This window comes from Rhinolophus sinicus, chromosome 17, assembly GCF_057876585.1.
Source record: "Rhinolophus sinicus isolate RSI-liver-muscle chromosome 17, RSI-T2T, whole genome shotgun sequence".
Taxonomy (NCBI): domain Eukaryota; kingdom Metazoa; phylum Chordata; class Mammalia; order Chiroptera; family Rhinolophidae; genus Rhinolophus; species Rhinolophus sinicus.
The window spans coordinates 33248859-33273563 of NC_142517.1; the positions used below are offsets into that span (position 1 = coordinate 33248859).

The 24705-nt window shown below is 33.0% G+C and overlaps 1 long non-coding RNA gene across 11 annotated transcripts in view; it reads left to right on the top strand.

The window, feature by feature from the left end:
* The window catches only part of LOC109449577 (uncharacterized), a 490477-nt gene that overhangs the window by 114108 nt on the left and 351664 nt on the right, over positions 1-24705 (top strand). For 9 of the 11 annotated variants that reach the window (XR_016019526.1, XR_016019524.1, XR_016019527.1 and 6 more), the window contains one exon: positions 23252-23333. The exons of the other annotated variants lie outside the window; for them this stretch is intronic. This is a non-coding gene — a long non-coding RNA (uncharacterized LOC109449577). The remainder of the gene's footprint in view (positions 1-23251; positions 23334-24705) is intronic. 11 annotated transcript variants of the gene reach the window in all.

Below are 24705 nucleotides of genomic sequence, written 5' to 3' on the forward strand. Positions count from 1 at the left end.
CACACACGCGCGTGCATATGCTTCCACACATACAAAGTCTAACAATTAAGATCGTGAACTTGTTGCTACAATGTTGCTAGCCTTTTTTGATATCAGAGGGATTAATCATTATGAATTTGTACCAACTGAACAAACAGTTAACCAAGTATACTATTTGGAAGTGCTTAAAAGGCTACAGGAAAAAGTTAGATGAAAATGACCCAAACTTTTTGCCAACAATTCATGGCTCTTGCATCATGATAATGCACCAGCTCACAGGGCTCTGTCTGTGAGGGAGTTTTTAGCCAGTAAACAAATAACTGTATTGGAACACCCTCCCTACTCACCTGGTCTGGCCCCAATTACTTCTTTCTTTACCTGAAGATGAAGGAAATATTGAAAGGAAGACATTTTGATGACATTCAGGATATCAAGGGTAATACGATGATAGCTCTGATGGCCATTCCAGAAAGAGAGCTCTAAACTTGCTTTGAAGGGTGGACTAGGCACTGGTGTCAGTGCATAGCTTCCCAAGGGGAGTACTTCAAAGGTGACCATAGTGATATTCAGTAATGAGTTATGTAGCACTTTTTCTAGGATGAGTCCAGGAATTCAATTGTCTGATCTTGTATATTTTTGCATCACATATTTATTAAGTAGTTACTATTTGCCAGCAACTTGTAAACCTTAGTTTATGAATAAAGAGAAGAGTACAATGGTCTTGATTCGTAGAGCTTTGCATTTCACTGGTTCTTTAAATTGATCACAGTTCCCTTACTTCTAGATACTGGGGAATAAGTAAAACCAGTGATTTTATGCTTACCCACTTCTACTTTCAAAACGATTTCTTTTGCCTGGGAACCACCAGCATCTTCAGACCATGCACCTGGACTCTTTATTTCAAGTGGGATTTCTTTTCCTAATCTTGTTATACCATCGTGCGTAAGAGTCATTGTTTTGTCCTGAATTTTTGGTGGTGTGCTTCATCAACCATAGGACTTAATATCTTTCACATGGGACTTACAGGTGTTCACGTAAATAAAATCCTGGTTGGTCATGGTGCCCCAGACTTTAGGTGTCCTATTCTTAAGAACCCACTTTGGAATCATAGACACCTAAATATGGTGAAATGAATTTGATAGAACATTATAATAATACAAGATAAATGTTTCTACTCTGATGGCTGGTTGCAATTTTCAATCATAATTTTAGAAATTTCAAAATGAATGAAAATGTACTGTAGAGCTGATGCCAGGAGAAACTGAACCTCACTGTCTTTCACTGATACTTTCTCTTACCTTGGAATGTCTATCATGGGCAGAGTTTGGCTATTAAACTTACAGCCCAAATGTGTTAACAACCCTGGAGGTGGTCTCTCTTTCATGGGTGTTATTCTAGATTAGCTAACACAACACTTTCATAACTTTCTCTTCCCTGCCATAGAACCTGGAAAACGTAAACACTCATTTTTTTCAATCTTCTTGGTGGTAGGAGTGGCCATGTTACACAGTTCCAGCCAATGTCTGTTGAGGAATTTCTGGGAAAGCATTTTCTTCTCTGATAAAATATCCAGATATTAGGGACATAGACCCCTCCTCTTAATTCTTGCCTTGAATGCTGACATGATTCCTTGAGTGGAGGTAACCACGTTGTGTCCCTGAGGAGAAGGCTAAATTAATCTCACATCTGGTCCTAGCACTGCAAACTATGAAACCAACACCAGCAGCTGACTATCTTCAATCTTCTTGTTATGAGAGAAAAAAAAATAACCCCTATGATGTAGCCACTGTTGGTCTGATGTTCTATTATTTTAGGATGAAAACATCCCTGTTATAAACAACTGTGCATGCATTCAAATGGCACTTTATAAATTTATAATGAGAAACTTAATTATCAAACCTATCAATATGTATTTCAATACGTATTGAAGATGAGAGGACCAAATTGTAAACAGCCTGGAGAGTATGGGTTCTGAACAAACAAGTTTCATTAGAAGAAAAGAATGTCAAATGACAACAGATTCAGATAACCTGGCCCATCATTGCCACAGTAGGAGTAGCTTTGCCTATGGGATGACATACTCCAAGCCCATTGCATGGGAATATGTTTACTCTGAACGGTGCGAGGATGAACCCTGAACATTTTTGCCATTGTGACTCTTTCTAACCTAGTTTCAGTACGTACCATCTGTGTAACCATAGGCAAGTTTCTTAGCCTCTGTGCCTCAATTTTAAATGATAATAATAATATTCCATAGTGTTTGTGTGAGGATTAAGTGCAAAATACTTTAAAGAGCTTAGACTACTGCCTGGAATGTAGCAAATGCTCAGTAATTTTAGATATATTTTATGTCTAGTGAATTCTCCATCTTAAAGACATATGCTTACTCTCTATATTTTAATGTATTCAGTCAAGATAGAATCAGGTCTTGTGACTGCAGGTTCCTTCTGCTTCCTTAAGATAGTTTGCGTACATGTGCTCTGATTAATTATGCATTGCTGTAATTAACAAATCTAATGTTTAGAGAGGAATCTGTTTTCTTCACAACTATCTCACAATTTAAAATACAAATGTGTGTACTTTTGTAAAAATGAAGAAATTAGTACTGTTTATACACATGCATATAAATATATTTCCTCATAAAGTTTGATATGACCCAGTATACACTGGATACCGTCAAGTCAGGCAGCAGGGGCTTACATTCAGGGTAGCTGAGGAATTCTTCTGAGTGGCAAAGAAATTGTCAAAGCTCGCAGCTCACAGCCTGTTGCCAAGTGCTTCCTGCCCAGTATTCATTCCCTGCTGTCCAGTACTGCTCAAGTGTTCTGAGATTACCCTCTGTCAACTCCTGAGGTTTCTGAGCACTTTTCAAAATCTCCAACAAAACTTTTAAATGAAATAATGAGGCCAGTTAAGAATTGTGAGAGGCCTCCAGATGAAAAATCCTATGAAAGGGTGTCACAAATTGAGCCAAAATGGTTTTCAGCTGCATTGTAAAGAAACTAACAGATTACCAACCTCATGCTTCAAATTAATGAATGCTCAGGCACAATAATGGGTGACAATCTGCCAAGATTAAATACAGAACTAAACTGCAATCTCATTGAATAACACAAAAGTTTTGTATTTAAAAATCTAAAATTTTAATTGAGGAAGACAGAGAATCATGCAGATAATGGCTGATGTCTAATGCTATTTGTGTTTCTGTTAGTTATTAAAAGTGATGTTATTTTGTTTAGTTGTAAAATTTATATTCGTCCTTTCCCATAAACAGTCAATCTACCCTTCATATTAATTTGAATGACAAGAATGACACAATTGATTTTTTTTTTGCAATAACCAGATTTTAAAATAATTTTTAAGCACTTTTGAAATCCTTTAAATTCCTGAGGGTCCTTTTCAGGTAAAACAAGCATCCCACTGAAAGATGGGGTCATTTAATAATTGTAGGGGAGGGCAGATGGTTGGCTCAATGGTTAGAGTACAGTGCTCATAATACCAACGTTGCCAGTTTTATTCCCACATGGGTCACTGAGAAAAAATGGCTTGAGCTTGGAGCTGAGACCCCTGTGGGTGGCCGGTTTTCTCAGTGGTTAGAGCACAGTGCTCATAACACCAAGGTCACCTGTTCGATTCCCACATGGGCCAGTGAGTTGCACCCTCCACAACTAGATTGAAAACAACATGGAGCTAATGGGTCCTGGATTGACTTGACATGGAGCTAATGGGTCCTGGAAAAAACAAAACACACTGTTTCCCAATATTCCCCAATATTTCCCAATAAAAAAATAAATAACAATAATAATTGTAGGGAAAATGTTTCAGTATAACACAAATGTTTCTGATAACTCCATTGTTTTAAATTTGAGGGTCCTGTTGAGTCCAAATCTTAAGACTGTATTCATTAGTTATCTTCAGTGAAACATAATAAGCATGTGTAAAGATGGCAGTGCTTGATGCAAAAAAAAACACTACCAATATTATTACTTTTTAATAATCCAGAAGATATGTTAAGTAATTCACATATATTTCTCAATTAACTTAACCAACAATTGAAGTCGTTTTATTTTCTGCAGTTTCTAGATAAAATTAAAGCTTAAAGGGTTAAGTTACTGAGTGTAATTTAGTTAGTAAACTAATTTAAACTCAGATCTTTTGGAATCCAAAATCTGTGCTTTTAACCAATGATAATATACTTCATTATGAATATGAGATGAACAAACACAGTTTGCTTTTCACCATTTATTCTCTACTTTCATTCAAGTTGCTGAGGACCATCTAAATATTAGTGCTAAGTACATTCAGATACTCAGTTTTTTATCCTCCTCAATCTTAAGAAATAGCTTTTATAATCCCCATTTTATAGAGATTATTAATGTTTTTGAGAATTTAATTAAGCATCTAAATGAAAATTCCATCATTACTTCCTGTAGTAGGAATGATAGAGATGTTAAGAGTTCAGGAGTCTTTCCTTAAAGAGAATTTGCTAAGGTATGGACAATGTTTCAAGTTACCACAGACATGTGTTACTAAAGGTTTTGCTGTTGCAAAATATGTACTATATCTCTTCAGCGTCTGATAGCAGTTACCTAACTATTTGCCATTCATTTGCTAAACTAATTACCAGAAATCATAGGCTTTTCACTATGGTCACACTCCTTTTCCAAACAATATATGTATTACTCAAGATAGGTTAGAGTATGTTGAAGAATCATTTTAAAAAAGCAAATATCAGATACTGATGGCTTGATACTTTAAATGTTTATTTTTCACAGAGGCGACATCTGATTCATGCCAAGTGTCTTTGCTGGGTGTTTCTCCTCCAAGCATTGACTCATGGAGTTAAACTGTTTCCATCTTTTAGCCATGCTACTGGAAGAACATCTTCCAAGTCACCATGGCCAAAGAGAGGGCCGGAGGTGTGATGGGTGTTTTGAATGGCTAGAACAGTGAGTTTATTACAGCTCTTCTGCCTGTATTAAACTGGCAGTCACATGACCAACATAACTGCAAGGGTAACTGGGGAATCTAGAGGAGCGTATAAGAATAGCCTCTGCCAGCCTCTTACTGAATGCTCTTATTGAACTTCAAAACCTGATGAAACCCATAAAAGAACTGTACTTTTAAGATAACTGGAACAATTATGAATTAGGAAATCTGTAAGACCCATACCATGACATTTAACTGTGTATAGCAAAGTACACAATAATAATTATGCCCTTCTATGCCACTTAGAAGCTGCAGTTAGTTACAAAATTAACCTTTATTAAACTGGTTTTATAAAATCATGATTTTATGTGCAGAAGGAAAGGATCAAGGTTGTCTAGTAAAACAGGTATTAGAAAGTTGGGAGACCTATGCTATGGGGTCCAGATCTTGCTTTGAGCTAACCTGGCATAATATAGGATGTAACCTCTCCATGTGTCGTTCTCCTCAAGTTTAAAATGAGAAGGGCAGCTGATGTGTTCTCCTGATGCTCTATCCATAGAATACTATGGTTTCAGCTTTCTCAGAGGGCAGGACAGCAGTGGTCAGAGGCAGAAACTCTGGGGTAAGAATTATTTGGCTTAGCATTTATTAGCAGTGGGAATTAAACCTTCCATGCACTTCAGTTTTCTCATTCACAGAATGTTGCCTCAAATGTTTCTTGAGAATATTAAATGAGTTAATACATGGAAATTAATGTACCCAGAACATAATATTTAATAATTTTTGCTATTATCTTCATCTGAAAAAACAAACCTCTAAAAGAAAGCTTGATGGCTTTTCAGAAGTAACACATCTATTTGGGAGCAAAACTGGAAATAGAATCATGATTTTAGTTTTTTTTCATTTCTACTAGGCAACGTTATTACTAAAAATTCTAAATATTTTTATAAAATCATTGCTTCAGAAGTGATTATTTTCCATACAAGATATTAAAAATAAAAATGTAATCTTCCCCATCTACAGGAAAATGTTTACAGGTTTTCTTGCAAAATATCTATATAACTACAACTGCGGGGAAAAAATGTTGAGAGTTTTTTTTTGTTTTTTTTTTTTAATATGGAATTGAATGCTTAGTTATAGCAGCATCTTATTTCAGACCTAAATTTATTAAAAAATCAGATTTAAGATGTGAAATACCCGATCCTGTACATGGTGGCCTATAAGGCCATTATAGAAATTGGACAGCAGGATATTTTTTGATTGTGAACATGGCATCAAAACTTTGATTTTCTTAAATCCCAGTGTTTTAGTAGTATTAATCGTACTCACTTAGCTAATAAAATAATTGTTACTAGTAAAACTTGTCATATTTTAAAATAAATATACAGTAATTCTTTCACAGAATTTAAAGAGGAAGAAACTTATTTAGTGACAATTTCTTATGACATGTTTCTCACTTGCTTTCAAATGTAATTTTAACAGTCAAGCTCAATGGGGTGGCTGGATGGCTCAGTTGGTTAGAGCGTGAGCTCTCGAACAACAAGGTTGCTGGTTCAATTCCCACATGGCACGGTGGGCTGCGTCCCCTGCAACTAAAGATTGAAAAATGGCAACTGGGCTTGGAGCTGAGCTGCACCCTCCACAACTAGATTAAAGGACAATGACTTGGAGCTGATGGGCCCTGGAGAAACACACTGTTCCCCAATATTCCCCAATAAAATTTATTAAAAAAAAATACAAACAAACGAAAAACAGCCAAGCTCAATGAAGGATATTATTACCCTCTGGTTCAGACAAGAGAATGAGCTCACGCACCTTGTGTATGGCAGGTCCAGGATTTATTCAAGCCCAAATGGCAAATCTTGGGTTAATTCTGCTGAACATCAGCCTCTCCCTCACTATCCAAATTAACTAGTAGGGCTTAATGGAATAAAAGAGGCATCCTATGATGAATCTAAAAGAAAGCGGGGTCTTAATCAGCTTTGAGGCTTACATTTTCATTCCTTGCTCTCAAAGCTGCTGAAACTTTCCCAGAAAGAGAATGGTTGCTCTTCAGACATGAGTATAAGAGTAGCTATATTTGGAAATTTTAAAGTACCATGCAGGTAATGTCATTGCTATTATTGTTTTTCTTATTTTAAATACAAATGTAGCTTAAATATGAATTTTTCCCACACAGAAATTACACATAATATACTCTCCCTAAGGTTATCAAATTAACCTTTTAATTATTAAATTCAATAGCTTCTTTATTATCAGTGGTCTACTTAATTTCTCTGTAGCTTCCTTTTTTTTAAAAGTATTTCCTATTTTATTGAGCTATTATTGACATAGAAGACATATAAGTATAAGGTATACAATATGATGATTGGATACACTTATATAATTGTAAAATGATTGCCACAGAAAGGTAGTCAATAGCTCCTTCCCCTCAAGTAGTTATGGGTTTTTTTTTGTGTGGTGATAGCATTTAAGATCTATTCTCTTGACACCTTTCAAGTATATAATGCAATATCATTAATTATAGTTACTATGCTGTGCACTAGGCTCCCAGATTTTAGTTGTTAAAACTGGGAATTTATTTACTTCTTAAAACTCTTCTGTAGTGTCTTCTTGATGTCCCTTCTGTTTTGTTCTTTTCCTGTGTAGCCCCTCCTCCTACCATCCCTTTTGAGTCTCCTACATCTTTTCTACACCCCTGCCTGTTGGGGCCTTGGTTGTCACTTCCAAAGTCTCCTCATCTGTCATCTCTTTAGAATGGTCACATTCAGTTGAGTGTTTGGTGTCTTCCAGTGGTTTTAATGGACAGTCTCAGGACAATAACTAAAAATGTGTACTTTTAGCTATAATCTGACTATAACCTGACACTTAAGTGCCAGACCTATATTTTTCAACTGATTTCACTGTCTTCTTCACTCATTTTTTTTTCTTTTCTATTTCTCTTCTCACATTAATAGCATGATTAGCATCAACCAATTTTCCAACTTAGAAAAATAATAGTCACTCTTAATTTATCTCTCTCCTTCGTTGTCTAAATGTAGGTAGTTTCCAAGTATTATGTGTTTTAACTCTCATGTAGATCTGAAACCTCTGTCTCCTTTCTATTCTGACTTCTACTGACTTGGTTGGGATCTTCATTGATTCTTGTCAGATCTACCACAGTAGACTTCTAAATGGGTTTTTACCTCCCCAGCCTTCAGAACACAAGCAGCATCAATCATTTGGTTTGCCTTCTTACAATATTAATTTAAATGGAATGTACCCCCCAAATGCATCACAATATCTACAAGTTCCTCTCACAAACCTTGAGACATGAGACTTAAAAAATGGGACCCTGCAGTCAGAAAGACTTGGATTAGCAATCGATGCAACAATTCCACTACTTCTTTGTGAGTTTAAACAAGTTATTTGTTTCCTTAAAGCATAGGATGCCGCTCTGTAAATGGGATCATAGAGGAATATTGTGACAATTAGAGAAAATATGTGCAAAGCATTTACCACAGTTTTAGGAACACGATAGGTATTCGAGAAATGGTAACTAAGGTCTTTTCTAACTAACACATTATTGCCTATCCAACCCAGTAATTGAAGCATCAGTAAAACAGATTTTTCAGCTTTTTTCAAATGTCTGGTATTTTCTTGTCTATCTGTTCATGCTATTTGCTCAGACCAGTAATATCATTTTATACATTGGTTACTAAATAAATTCCTCCCTATCTATAGAGATTATGTATCATTTTTTTGTGTGAATCATTCTGTGACATTTAGGCAGAATTTGTTTCTCTCTTATTATAATTCTTTGCTACTTGAAGAAGTCACTTGGGTAAGGAGGCACTCTGCCTCGTCATTCTGGCACCCAGATTATTTATATATTCAGTGAATATTTGCTGAATGAATGCAATATAATGTTTCTACAAATGCCTACATTATAGAATTGTGCCTAAATTCAATTGTAACTTTCATTTTTTCTCCTAGTCTTTTCCCAAAATCTAGCATTTTACCTATTTTTTTTTCTGATTCTTCAAGAATTCCTCCCTAAATCTTTTGCCCATTAAATACTTCCGTAAAATTATTGCCATGAGTGTAAGAGAGGGTTTTTGTTTGCCTCTTATTTTTAAGTGGCAAAATTGATCTTTAAATGGCGGGGGGGGGGGGGGGAAGTGGAAGATAGTTACATCAAATGTAATAGACAAAAGTAGTGATTTGTTATACAGGGACAAAGTCATATCATAGAAAGAATAAACAATTTGAAGACAATCTGCCTAGGCCATTTCTTATAATAGATTTGTGATTCTTGGTAAGCTTATTAAAACTTCTTTATTTCAGTTACTTGAATGGGATTAATAATTCCTATGTCTAAGGTTAATGTGAAGTTTAAATGTAAAGTAAATATATACAGTTACTAGATAGTACTTGGAATAGAGTAGGCATTCAACAATTATCAAATGTCATCCATATTCTGACCACTTTTACTGAAATAAAAACATTTTCTTGAGATTTATAAAAACATAAAAATTCAAATAAACAAGGAAAGGATAAGAAGAAACAATTTGCAGAAGGTATATCAGTTAATATGAAAATATATTTATCTTCTGTAAAAACTAAAATTGAAAATTAAAGTAACCTTGAGAGAGCATTTTATATTCATGAAAGGTGCAATATTTTTAAACATAAAATACCTAATTCTAGAATGGTTTTGATGAATCTGGTGTATTAATTTATTGCTGTCTGCACTATAAATGTATACAATCCTTTCATAAAAGCAACATTTTTATATGTAATAAGACCTATAATGATAACTATGACTTTTAGCTTGATACATTTCTACTACTTTATTCTAGTTAAATAATTTAATAGAAATAGAAGACTATAGACATTAAGCTATTCATTAAGGCATTATCCAGAATTTGAAAAACTTGATAGTCAGCCAGAATTCCCAAAGTTATAATGATTTAATAAATAAGTAGTAATGCTATGATTTAATATATAGGGATGTTATTTGAGCATTAAAAGTTAAACATGAATGTTATATAGTCCAGCTCTGTTCAAATAAAATATTATGTGAGCCAAATATATAATTTAAAATTTTCTAGTAGTCACAATATAAGTATAATTGATTTTAGCAATATATATTCTTAAACCAAATATCCAGAATATTATTTATCTCAACTTGTAATTAATATAAAAGACTTATCAATAAGATTTTTTTTCTACTAAGTCTTTGAGATCTCGTGCATATTTTACATTTACAACACATTTAAATTTGGACTGAACAGTGACAAACTACTCTCATTTTGGACAGGGAAGATTATATTCAAGAATATATTCAGGGTTATATTCAGGGAAGATGTATATTTAAGAGAAATAGAAATATTCTTACCAACATAAACACTATTATTTCAACTACTAGGATGAAGTATTGATTAATGCTTTAGTGTGCAAAAGAGTAAAATGAGGAGAATGAGTTCATGACTTTTTTTACACAAATTTAAATATTCTCATACTTTCATTTTTTTTCAATACAAGAGTCTTAAAATTTCAAACAAGTGCCTAATATGTAAACTACAGACATTCTGTCTATATGCCTTAATAGAAAATGATGATGAGCTTCAATTTGTATTATTTTCACATTTTAACCCTGTTTCCATGGAATTAGCAAGTCTTTCCAATTCAAAGCTGTTCAGTGTGCAAAATAGCTTGAGCATTTTCATAGAGTAACAAATAAATGACCTTTCTGGTTTAACTTAGTCTGGCAGCCTGCTATTTTTCACAGTTCCAACAGTCTATATTTGGTCAATCCTATAAGCAAGTAAAGTAAGAAAATGTATTCAGAACCCTATGAGAAAAAAATATCGAGCATTGTGCCTTTCACACATTAAACACAAAATACATAATTTTGAATCTGTTACTTGTATCAATTAAATTGGAGATGGATTTGTTAAAACCATTTTCTTGGTAGGATTTGTTTTTTCCTCATCTATTTCACTATGATGCCTCATAAGGAAGGAAAGACAGAAATATGAATAACCAGAGTGTTAGAATTTTTGACAGCTCTGGAGGTGAACACAGAATTTTTTAGTATAACCATTTTCCACCTTAACTTTTGTACATGAATGAAATATGTTAAGAATCTTGCTTTTCTTTTTCTCTTTTTACCACTTTATTGAGCTATGATTGACAGGTAGAAACTTATTCATATTTAATGTATACAACTAGATGAATTTAGGAGTAAATATACACTCATGAAACCATCACCACCATTGACATAGACATAGATATATGCATCATCTCTCAAATTTTCCTCTTGCCTTTTTATTATTTTTATTATTTGTGTATGCATTTATGTGTGTGTGATAAGAACACAACATATGTTCAACCCTATTTTAGGTATACAATACAGTGTTGTTACACTATGCTGTATAGGAGATCTCCAAAATTTATTTATTTTGAATAATTGAAACATTGTATCCTTTGACCATCACCTCCCCGTGGCCCCTGGTAACCATCATTCTATTCTCTGCTTCTATGAGTTTGACTATTTTAGATTTCACATGTACGTGAGCTCATACAATATTTACCTTTTATGTCTGGCTTATTTCACTTAGTCTGATGTCCTCCAGGTCCATCCATGTTATTGCAGATGGCAGGATTACGTTTTTTGGAATATATATATATATTGGTTCATATATATGTGTATATATACATACATATATATATATATATATATATATATATATATATATGTATTTGTGTGTGTGTGTGTATATATATATATATATATATATATATATATATATATATATATATATCCCTGCATTTTCTTTATCCATTCATCCATTGACAGACATTTCAGTTGTTTTTATTTCTTGACCATTGTTGAGTAATGCTATCATGAACATGGGAGTGCATGTTCATTGGGAGTGCAAACTTTTCAAGATTCTAATTTTAATTCCTTTGCATAAATACCCAGAAGTGGAATTTCTATGAGTGTATATCATAAGGTAGTTCTATTTTTAAATAGAACCATTTATTTTTATATTTTTAAACTTTGTATTGTTTTCCATAATGGCTGCAACAATTTACATTCTCACCACCAGTGTGCCACGGTTCCCGTTTCACCACATCCTTGCCAACACTTATCATTGTTTTGTTTTTTGAATAATAACCATCCTAAAAGTTGTGAGGTGATATCTCATTGTGGTTTTGAGCTGCATTTCTCTGATGATTAGTGACATTAAGCACCTTTTCATATACATGTTGGCTATTTGTATATCTTTTTTGGTGACATGTCTATTCGGGTCCTTTGTCCATTTTTCAATTAGATTATTTTTTTCTATTGAGTTATAATAGTTCTTTATATATTTTGGATATTAACCTATTATTAGATGTATGGTTTATAAATATTTTCTCTCATTCTGTGGATTGCCTTTGATTTTGTTAATAGTTTTGCTGTGGTGAATTTTTTTTTTTAAATTTGATGTAATCTCAATTATTTTTGCTTTTGCCATGCTTTAGATTTTGTACCATATATATATATATATATGGTACAAATATATATGGTACAGATATATATGGTTCATATATATGTGTATATATGTATATATGGGAACAATGTCAAGGAGCTTTTTTTGTGTTTTCTTCTAAAAGTTTCACTGTTTCAGGTATTTAATTCATTTTGAGTTGATTTTTGTATATAGTGAGATGTAGGTCCAATTTCGTTCTTTTGCATATAGATATCCAGTTTTCCCAATATCATTTATTGAAGAGAGTGTACTTTCCCTATTTTATATTCATGGAGTCTTTGCGGAAGATCAGTTAGCCATATATGCGTGGTATTTCTGTGAGGTCTCTATTTTGTCCCCATGGTCTATATATCTGTTTTAATGCCAGCACAATATTATTTGCAATACAAAAGCATTGTAATAGAATTTGAAACCAGGAAATGCATCTGGTCCTCTTTCTTTTTCTTTCTCAAAATTGCTTTGGCACTTTGGAGTCTTTTGTGGGTCCATATGAATTTTCGGATTTTTTTTTTCTGTTTCTGTGAAAAATGCCATTACAATTTTGATAAGGATTGAATTGAATCTCTAAGTCACTATGCATAGTATGGACATTGTAACAATATTAATTCTTCCAATCCATGAGCATGAGATATCTTTCCACTTAGTTGTGTTTCCTTCAAATTATTTCACAAGTGATTCACAGTTTTCTATGCATAGATCTTTAACAACCTTAATGAAATTTATTCTTAAATATTTTGCTATTTTTGATGCTATTATAATGTAATTATTTTCTTAATTTCTTTTTTGGGCATTTGTTGCTAGTGTACAGAAACAACTAATTTTTGTATGTTGATTTTGTATCTTGCAACTTCACTGAATTTGTTTATTAGTTCAACAGTTTTTATATTTTAAAATAATTTAGTCTCCAAACAGACAATTTTATACCTTTATTCTGATTTGGATGACTTTTATTTCTTATTCTTGTCTAACTGCTCTGGCTAGGACTTCCAGTACTATACTGAATAGGAGTGGTAAAAGTGGGCATCCTTGTCTTGTTCATGATCTTAGAGAAAACTTTTTCTGCTTTTTCTGGTTGAGTGTAACGTAAGCTGTGAGCTCATCATATATAGCTTTTATTATGTTTAAATATATTCCTTCTATACCGAATTTGTTGAAAGTTTTTAATCAAAACTAATGTTGAAGTTTGTCAAATGTTCTGTTTGCGTCTATTGAGATAATTATATAATTTTTACCTTTCATTATGTTCATGTGGTGTATCCTATTTATTGATTTGTAAATGAAGAACCACCCTTGCATCTAAAGGATAAACCCCAATTGAGCAGGGTATATGATCCTTTTAATGTGCTGTTAAATTCAGTTTTCTTATAATTTGTTGAGTACTTTTGCATGTATGTTTATCAGAGAAATGGGCCTGCATTTTTCTTTTCTTGTAATGTCCTTGTTTAGCTTTGGTATCAGGATAATGCTTGTCTCATAAAATGAGATTGGAAATGTTCTCTCTTTTTCCTCTTACTACAGGCCCTCTCCCCTTTCTCTTCCTCCTATCTACACCCACTGATTAAACTATTCTGATTCCCTCAGGGTACTGGGTGGGGTGAGACAGAAGTGGGCCTCCTGGGCAGTGCTTCACAATGCTAGGGAAGCCAGACATTTACTTAGCTCTCTTCTCCATGGGATAAATCACTGGCTGGGGGAGTCTCCTTTGACACTGAGTTGCGTCACCTTGGGGGAGGGGGGCGTCAATAAAGTGAAACTTCTTTTTACCTTCTTCCTGTATCTATTCTTGGATGTTTTGCTCTATTGACATGCTTGAACCTCCCAGATGGACTCCTGAACTCCCAGAAAGTTATTCTTGTCTGTGAGTTATTGTTCAAATCGTTGTTTCTGTGAGTGTGTGTATGGAGGGGTGAGACCAGAACTTCCTGTTCCACTATCTTGTGATGTCACTCTGAGTATTTCTGTGTCTTTTATATTTTATTAATTGTTATATATTTATTTAGTAATGATCTATAAAATATTTTTAAACTACAATGTAATTCCAGTTCTGTCAGAATTACATTTCCCGTAATTTTATTTTTATTTTTTTTAAATTTGTTATTGGTTTCAGGAATACGAAACAACATAGTGGTCAAATATTTACATAACTCCCAATGTGATAACCCCAACAGATCTACTACCCACCTGACACTGTACATAGTTATTAGAACATTATAGACTATATCCCCAATGCTGCACTACACATCCCCGTGACTATTTTTTTAATTGTAGTTGACATTCAATATTATTTTATATTAGTTTCAGGTGTATAGCATAGTGGATAGACATTGACATAGTTTATGAAGTGATCCCCCCAATTAGTCTACTACCCATCTGACACTATACATAGATTTTACAATACTGTTGACTATATTCCCCATACTGTACTTTATATTTTGGTGACTCTTTTGCAACTACCAATTTGTAATTCTTAATCCCTTCATTCTCACCCATAGCCCATCCCCTCTCCTATCTAATAACCAGTCTGTTCTCTGTATCTATGCGTCTGTTTCTGTTTTGTTTGTTCATTTACTTTGTTCTTTACATTACACATATAAGTGAGATCATATGGAATTTGTCTTTCTCAGTCTGATTTATTTCACTAAGCATAATACCCTCTAAATATATCCATGTTGTTGCAAGTGGTAATATTTCATTCTTTTTATGGCAGAGTAATACTCCATTGTATAAATGTACCACAATAGCTTTATCCAACCATCTATTGATGAGCATTTTGGTTGTTTCCATATCCTGGCTATTGTAAATAGTGCTGCAGTGACAATAGTGTTGCATATATCTTTTCAAATTACCATTTTGGATTTCTTTGGATAAATACATAGGAGTGAAATTGCTTGGTCATAAGGTAGCTCTATTTTTAATATTTTGAGGAACCTCCACACTGTTTTTCACAATGGCCGCACCAATTTGCAATCACACTAAAATTGCAGAGGGTTCCCGTTTCTCCACAACCTTGCCAACATTTATCATTTGTTGATTTATTGAGGATGGCCATTGTGATATGTGAGGTGATAGCTCATTGTGGGTTTAATATTTCCCTGTAATTTTAATTTGTGTTTCAAACCAAGTTGCAAGCTGCTTGAGGGCAGGACCGTTGTTTGTTATTGCTCACAACCCCAAATTACCTCAAATGGTGCTATGCCTAATGAAGTGTTCAAAATGTATTAATGTGATTTTTATTTATAAACACTAAAGTAATGCAGATAGGATGAAAAATTATAAGCACAATAATTAAATTTATGTTTTTTATATATAATGATATAACACAGCTTTTAAGTATTTTTGTATAATGAGCTATTAAAAATGTCTAATAGTGAATGATTATGCATTGCATTAAAGAAGAAAAAATGAAAATGTGGAGCTGATGCAGTGTGTCATTTGAGAATGTTGATAAAATCAAGTAAATGTTTCTTTATATCTTTTAATAACTCTCTTTGTAGAAAAATCCCCTTTTTACCACAACAACTAATTTTCTAACGAGCTATACCTTCAAACCAAGTTTAAGCAGTTATTGGTGATCATTTATTCCCTTTCTATAGACCTGCTTCAATGATTCAGATCATTTGAGTCTCAGTTTTAGTACTGTTTTCCTCTGCTTCTTTACTTTTCACTACCATTATGTTAGATCATTGTTCAAAAGAATAATCATAGTTGAGTTTATCTAATCTAAAGCAGATTTAGATGATAAATAAGAGTCTACTACAATTTGTAAACACTCCCTGGTTCCAGAAATTCAGTTTCATTTGTAAACCCCCACAGCTATGTCTGTACAATCTATCATCATCTATAGTATGCAAAGCCAGAATGTGATTACACATATTTTATAAAATAGGAACTGCTGAACACTGAATCCACTAGTTATTTCCTAGTGAAAAATCATTAGTGTGTGTATATATATATATATATATATATATATATATATATTACTGTGATACATGTAGTAGTTTCTTAATGACTGACTAAATATAGTGTTTTTTTCTTACAACACAATCTTCAGTTTCTCCAAGAGTTATGCTAATTAGGTAGATTTTAAAATAGAATCACTTCATTATACTTCTTTTTTAGTTGTCTTGGAAACAACATAATAACACTAGTAAGATGTTTTCTTCTAGAAATGAAAAATAAGACATTTTGAGATGTTTAAGCTGTTTACAGTTCAAATTTGGAGGACAATATAAACTGACAATTGATTATAGATAATATAACAATTCATCAGGTGATAAAAAGATTAGATAGATAGATGATAGATGATAGACAGATAGACAGATAGACAGTCAGACAGTCCGACAGACAGACAGACAGTCAGACAGACAGACAGACAGACAGACAGACAGACAGATAGATAGATAGATAGATAGATGACCGATGCTGATGAATTTCATTATTGTGGATCTACTGATTTTCCATTCAATTGATTTAACTGCTGAAACAGATTTTCAGGTTGGAACTCATCAAATATATGCATGGCAATAGTAGCAGCATTTTCAAAGAAGTCCTTAAATTCCCTATGGCAATGAAACATCTATTCTACTAGATCTCTTAATGCAAAATTTTGCTTAGTGCATGGTCTGGGTAACTTTGCTGAATTTCCTATGCTTGGATCAGTACTAATGGTGTTTTAGTTCTGCTCTCAGAAAATCAAGTGTTATGTCTTAATATATCAGAAATTTTATGGGGATTCTTTATAGAAAATAATCGGGAGGCAGAACATACCAGTTGTACTTCCTCTGAATGATGTGACTTCAAATTTTTGCCCTCACAGAGTTAACTACTTTAATTAAGGACATAATTCCAATATATGTTTTTGGTCTGATACGTTAGTTTTTTTTCTTTGATTTCCACAGAACTGTGATCTGTATATTCTCAGAGGATACTGAAGCTCCCTGGATATGCCCACTTCTTGAGACATAAAGTAATTTAGATATTTATAAACTTAAAATTTTCAAAATGTATGTATCTTCCAGGGTTTGGTCCTAGGTCAGCCGTTCTTCCCTATCAACTTTGTTCCTGTAGGTGACCTACCCAGTGCCATAACTTCTAATGTCATCTATACTAAACACTTGCCAGCCTTTCTCTCTCTTCTCAGCCTCAAACTTATATATCTAACTGTCTATTTGATCTCTCCATGTGGGTCTCAAAACACAGTTATGCTCTCATCTTCCTGCAATCTTCCCATTTTCTTTCTCCAGTCTTCCTCCTATCAATAAATAACATCACATCCACTCTATTGATTTAATTGACCTAGGCATTATCATTAATTTTCTTTCTCTCAGTTCCTGTACCTTACCCACCAGCAAATCTTGTTGCTTCTTTTCAAAATACACCTCATTTGCATTGCTACTATCCTAATCTAAGAAATTGTTGTTCATCTGGGCTAATTGCAATAGTCTATTTAATGGTTTATCTGTTTCTACTTTTGCTCCCTAATTAGCCATTCTGCACACAGCAGCCAGAGTGATCTTTTAAAATTCATGGCATCCTTCTGTTCTAAACCCTCCAAATGGCTTCTCATTGCACTTAGACTAAAATCCAAACTCCATACGAGCCTCTACATGATATAGTCACTGCCTCCCTCTCGAATCGTATTGCTTCTCTCTCTCACCTTCTTACTTCCTTTGCTCTAGCCGCACTATGGTTCTTTAAGTTACTGGAAAACACCAAACTTCTTACCACTTTTGAAGCTTTGTTGCTTTTCCTTTTACTTGGAACTCTCTGATCTCTGATCTTCACATGTATGGCTACCTCTCATTATTCAGATTTCTGCCCAAATGTCATTTTCTCAGACCTTCCCTGACAATCCATCTAAAACTCTCCGCTCTCTCCATTTATCCACTGTTTTATTTTCTGCATAGCACTCACCGTTACCTGAATTTACCTTACTTGTATTTTTCTCTCTTTTAAAATAACTCTATTTGAACAGCAATATGTTCTGCCCTTTCATCACTCTATCTCCTAACCCTAGAAAAATAATTAGAGCATCCTAAACATTTATGCTGGGAAAGTATGGGGGGGAGAGAGAGAGAGAGAGAGAGAGAGAAACAATATAATATTGAAGTGATTGACATTTAATGCACAATCCCCTTAATCTGGTTTTGGTAAATGCTGGTCTAAATGATTCTTAGACAGAAAAAGATTCTTTAGGCAAATCAGTTTGTGAGATTCTATTAGAGACTTATAATTTTTTTTAGTTGATTGTTCTATGAAGTTTTGCAGTAAAGAACCTATTTAGTCATATTTAATCAAATGAATCCCAAAGTTTGTTGGCCCAGGAAAAGTTTTATCCCCACTTTAACAAATTAACCTTTGGAAATGCTAATCTAAATCAGCATAGTATCACACTTGGAAAATAATTAAAATCACAAGAGGGTAATATCTTTTTTCAATTATGTTTAAAATGAAGCCTCAATAAATAAAAAATATATTTGCTGGTGTGTTTTTTGTTTGTTTGTTTGTTTCTTTGTTTTTTTGTTTTGTTTTGTTTTGTTTTGAGAATTCGATAAGGAATTAGAAATAACTGCATTGAGAAAAGAGGAAAAATACGTTAAAGAGAAAATTTAGTACACAGCACAGAAGTAACCAAGAGTAGAAATCCACACACACACACAAAAAAAAAACAATGACAAAAATGAAAAAGGAAAATAAAGATACTTTCAAATAGTTCCAGATTTAGAAGGATGTTATTGGGAAATTTTGAACAGAAAACAATGTAGTCAGATAAAAAAGTATACTTATCAAACTTGTTCTTTAGAAGCCTGTAAAAGATGGTATAACATGAACATGAATATTCTGGTTATAGTTAGGGAAAGTGATGCAATACCAGAAATTGAAAGTTAAATAATGGAGAAATTAGGGAGGTTAAATTGTGAGGAATGAGTCTGTGAAATGCGTATGCATAATATGGGGGGTTAGTTTTTAAAGCTGCTATTTAAAATAGCTGATTTTCAGCTTCATAAAATGTTACCAGCATGGCTGTAGTGCTTAGAACTTTCATCATAATAGTTATACTTTGCTTTAAGGCTTAGATGAAGAGCAAATATGTGTGTTTAAAAAAGTTTGTCATACATAGGCAATGTATTTTAACCCCCCAAAGAAAAAAATGTAAATTTGAATCCCCATGTCTCTGTATACCTATTCACAGAATCAGTTATATTTTTAAACCTTATTCCTGGAAGAACTACAGATGTCAGATAGATTTAGAAAGCCAAAGTGTACCTTTGGGAATGATATGGCAGCAACTGAAATTGTATTTGGCCAAATTAAGAGTGTATGCCAAAGATGCCAAAAATCACAGTAACCTGGCAGGTGTGTAGCTATTATTTAACTGTATGGTCATTACTGGTTTCTCTACTGAAAAAGTATTATTGGCTGTTTATGCAGTGAAATCGAGCCCATGATTTAGACAGATTATCTCCTTTTAATGTCAGTACTTGCTGTTTGGAAATTGTATCCATTCACAAAATATGATTTCTGAAGGAAACCATTAAAAAAAAAAGCTTCCAACAAGGTGTGTTACCACTCAGAAACAAAAATGAGAGAATATCAATTTAGGAATTATTTTTGGCTACAGTTTAATATTTATTATATTTCTTTCTTTCAGTACCAAATAGATTGGCTTGATCTCAGTGTTTATTGAATATCTCAAATCTAGATGTTTATTCTGTAAGACAACTAATAAGATCATAATTGTTTTAAATAATTTTCTCTATATGCTCATGGTTCCTGGATCTCTGCTTCCTCATCAGCAGTCTTGTGGTCAGTGTTGTAGTTTAGAAAGAATTCCATTCCCATCGTTCTTAAAATCCCTAATTGACCAAAGTTGTCCATGTGCATGAAAACATAGCATGTGTTCTTAAACTTAGGAGAGTTAATAATATGTATAGTCTCCTTCTCTGTATCTACATTATTGTCCTCCTGATAGAGAATGCTCAGTGAATTACGTTATATTTTAAAGTGGGAAAATGTGCTGTTTTGAAAGTGCTGGAATTTTTCTATTTTATCATTTGAGGAAGAATTTTATACAAAAAACATTTCTTCAAAAATTAAAGAGATACTTCAAATTATGAATGCATTATCCTGAAAAAAATCATATCAGGACACAAAGTTTATTTTTTATGTTTTTAAAATTTATTTAAGTGTGTTTTTCCAGGATCCATCAGCTCCAAGTAAAGTAGTTGTTTCAATCTAGTTGTGGAGGGCATAGCTCACAGTGGCCCATGTGGGGATAGAACCATCAACCTTGTTGTTAAGACCACTATGCTCTAACCAACTGAGCTAACTGGCTGCCCCCAAAGTTTAATTTTTAAGCTTCAAATGTAAACAAATAATCCAATTAATCATATCCATATATATGAAAAAAAGCTTTAAATTTGACCTGTGTTTGTATCCTGCTTCTTACAGTTAGAGTACGAGTATATTTGGTCAATTCACTTCTCTTAAATTTAGTTCTTTGATTAATAATGTAAGTTTAATAATACCTATCAAATGGTGCTATTTGTAAAAAAAAATGCAAAGAATTATTACTATCATTGTCACTTCATCACCACAGATTTACATCATTATGATTCTCATCAAATTTTATGGAGTCCACAGAAGATTCCAGAATGTCCACACTCACAATCATACATATAAATCTTAACCCACTATTCATGGTGTTAAAAGGTATTCAGAATTAATATACCATCAAGTAGCAAATATAATTTTAGCTAATTTTACCTATTCTATACTTACAGTTGCCAACATCTCTAAATAGCTACCTTGGACAAATAAGATACAGAAAGTATAAAATTTGGAAGATGAAAATATTTGATTCAAGTAAAATAAATTATCGCTTGCTTCTAGGCTGTTTTATGATGAAGTTGAAATCACAGTACAGGTTTTGGGGTACACATACACAAAAATTGATGCTTTATTTTGAAATTTAATCCCCATAGTGTGTCTTAGGTAAAACAGTTATATAAGTTATAGAACTAAACAAATAAATTACATTTGCTAAAGTTATAATAAAATAATACTGATCAAAATAAATGACAATATAATAGAAAAATTAGCTTTCGTATGCAGAACATTTTATGCCATTTGTGCTGAACAATGATGTAATGTAAAATTAGGTTATTAAATAATCCAGAAACTCTCTAATTAAATACACAAATGAGTGTTCTTGACAGAATCAATGATCAACATTATTGAAGGCAAACTTCCAAATCTAGGAAGAAAACATAGACAAACAAATAAAGCATGCACATTTGGTAAATAAAATTGTGGATCATTTATCATTCATTCAGTTTAGTTTTTGTGTTATATATTTTCTGAGTTTTGTATTGCTTTTGCATGGTTTTGTATTTCCATAAGAAACACATAACGTACTATAATATAAATAACTAGGGTTGGATAGTCTGTGAATAGTCTGGTCCTTCATTCATCCACTAAGAAAACAAAAATGTCTGAGTATTTTCAATTGGCATTGTGACACAAAAATAAATGTCATGGCGCTCTCTCTCTCTCTCTCTCTCTCTCTCTCTCTCTCTCCCCCTGAGTGTATAGTGTCAAAGAAAAGTGTAATTTCAACTTTGAGACATTGACAAGAAAGGCTTTCGAGAGGAAAAATCACCTCTTCTAGGTTTCTTGAACTAGGTGTTGAAGCTTAACAAGGGCTTTCACAAGCACTTTAGAGTTGTTTACTCCAAGAGTAGGAAAACAATCATGCAAAAGACCTGAGATAAGTGAAGTGTGACAAGATATATGAGTATGATGAAGACAGAGAGAGAAACTAAATCATGGGATACATTGTAATCGCATTTAAGAAGATTGGAGTTTCCACTGTGGCTAATGTAGTACCCTTGATGCTAATAACTGCATTTAAAAAACCAAAATAAAGATTTTCAGTTTTAAAAACTCATATGAAAGCAACAGGTCTAATGAATTAAGAGTGTGTTAGAGTCGAAGCAGAGACTTGAACCAGGAGGTTACTACATAATTTTACAAGCCTTAGTGAGGACCTACATTAAGTCTATTAAATGAAGATAAACAAGAAAATGTGGTGGAAAAAAAAAGGTAGGTTATAGTAGTAGTAATCTATTGCATGTGAAGTCAGGACAGTGAAAAAAAAAGACTGCCAGATGGCTCTGTGATTCCAGGTTTGAATAATAAAGCTATCTAATTTTTTGTATCCAAATCAGATTTCTGAAAATGAAAGCAAGTTCTAAAATAATCAAACTTTTAAAATATGACCATTTATTTCTTAATGAATTTGTTGGATTTTATATTAGTTAATGCATAAAGTACTTTCATTCAAAAACTATTTGAAAAAATAAAATTATTTGTACAAATAAAAATGTGTATTTGTGGCCCAGAAATATTTTTAATAAAGAAACTTTCCACCATAGAAAAATTAACTTCCAAAAGCTTTACTTAAAGTCCATGAATTAGATGAAAATATAAACCCTCATTGGGATTTAACCTTACTGACTTGCTATTTGAAACAACTGTTAAGACTAATTTAAGACTAATTAAGAGTTGTTTACAAAGTTGTTCTTCGGAAAACAAAGCCAACCCATAAATAGTTGTTGCTACGCTTTTTGTATATACACAAGAAAACTTGTGATAGAAAGAGAGTGAAATTAATTTAGAATAGTCATTTAATCTAAATAAAATGTCAAATTTCACAGTGATACATAAACCCACTTTCAATAACTATATTAATTAAATCACGATCTACTAAAATAGGTTTTCTTTTCGAAATTTTAAACTACATGTTGTTGCTTCTGCAGATTCATGATTTTTTTTCATGTGGTCTGCGATATCAGTATGGCCCCACATATGGTGGATGATAAACGTCAACAAATATATTGTGTAAGTAATAGATTTTTTATTAAATTTCTACTTGGAATTTTTCGGGGGGGTTGTTTATTGATAAAAGAGTTTATTGCAAAATGAAAATTCCAGCAATCAGTGAAATAATTAGTTACAAATATTCATCATAAACTATAGGACAAAAATCTTTATACGTACTAAATGTGTTGAGGCTACTGTATACTCTATGACAGGTCCTTGCAGCCTCTATTTCCTACATATATTTCATGTACATTTAACCTATACTTTCCCACATTTCAAAACTCCACTAAGTCGAGAGTTAACAACTTTGTGAAATTACACACCAGGGGCCAGGACAGGCATAACTGGTTAGGACATCAAATGGCCTGCAAGGGAAATCATGTCAAATATTTCTTCCACTACTACTTGAAACTAAAAGGAAATACCTTTCTGTTCTGTTTATGTCTAAGAACACTTTGTTTTATCATGTATATAATATTGCGTGTAGTTAACTTGTCTCTGGAAAGGATAAGGAAAAGATAGAAGTGTAAAAACTAGTTTTGTTTTGTTCTTTTTTTTTTCAGATTAATTACATCAAAGTGAATAGTCTATTTACTTAATTGATTCTCACACACTACTAGATGACAGCATAATAAAACCTGGAATTAAAAAAAAAAAAAAGATAATGGTGGTTTACCAAACCCAAATTATTTTAAGGCAATTATTAATAATCATACTTCTTATATGTTGAAAGTTGCGACAAGTAGTAACCTGAATAGGATGCAGAAACAAAGATAAACTAGTGCCGTCTTAAGCTAACCAATAGGTAAAGTCAGCCTATATGTCGGTGACTGGTCTATTAACTGATCTAGGGAAGAGAGAGTTTTAAGTTTTGATGATGAGTTAGCCATGATCAGTTATTGATCACTGTAGTACATCCAGGTGGCAGTGCCCAGGAGATATTTGGAAACGTTACTTTGGAGTACAAGAGAGTGATGAAAGGTAGAAATAGAAAATTGGAAGTTTTGGCATAGTAGTTGAAACCATGTGAGATGGAAGATTAGGTAAAATATTTTTAGCACTAATATTTGTTGAGCATTCTATTGGCAGTTTCTGGGAATAGAACCAATGGCCTTTGTCTAGACATTGACAACAAAGGATGGAACATAATGTAATTACTTTACTCTAAATGACTTGTGTATTAGTTTCTTATAGCTGTTGTAACAAATTACCACAAACTTGGTGGTTTAAAACAGAAATGTATTCTCCAACAGTTCTGGATGCCATAAGTCCACAATAAGTATACCTAGGCCTAAATCAAGGTGTTACTATGGCCACATTTCCTCTGCATGCTTTCAGGGAGAATTAGTTTCTTCTCTTCCAGCTTCTGGGGGATGCTGACACTTCTTGG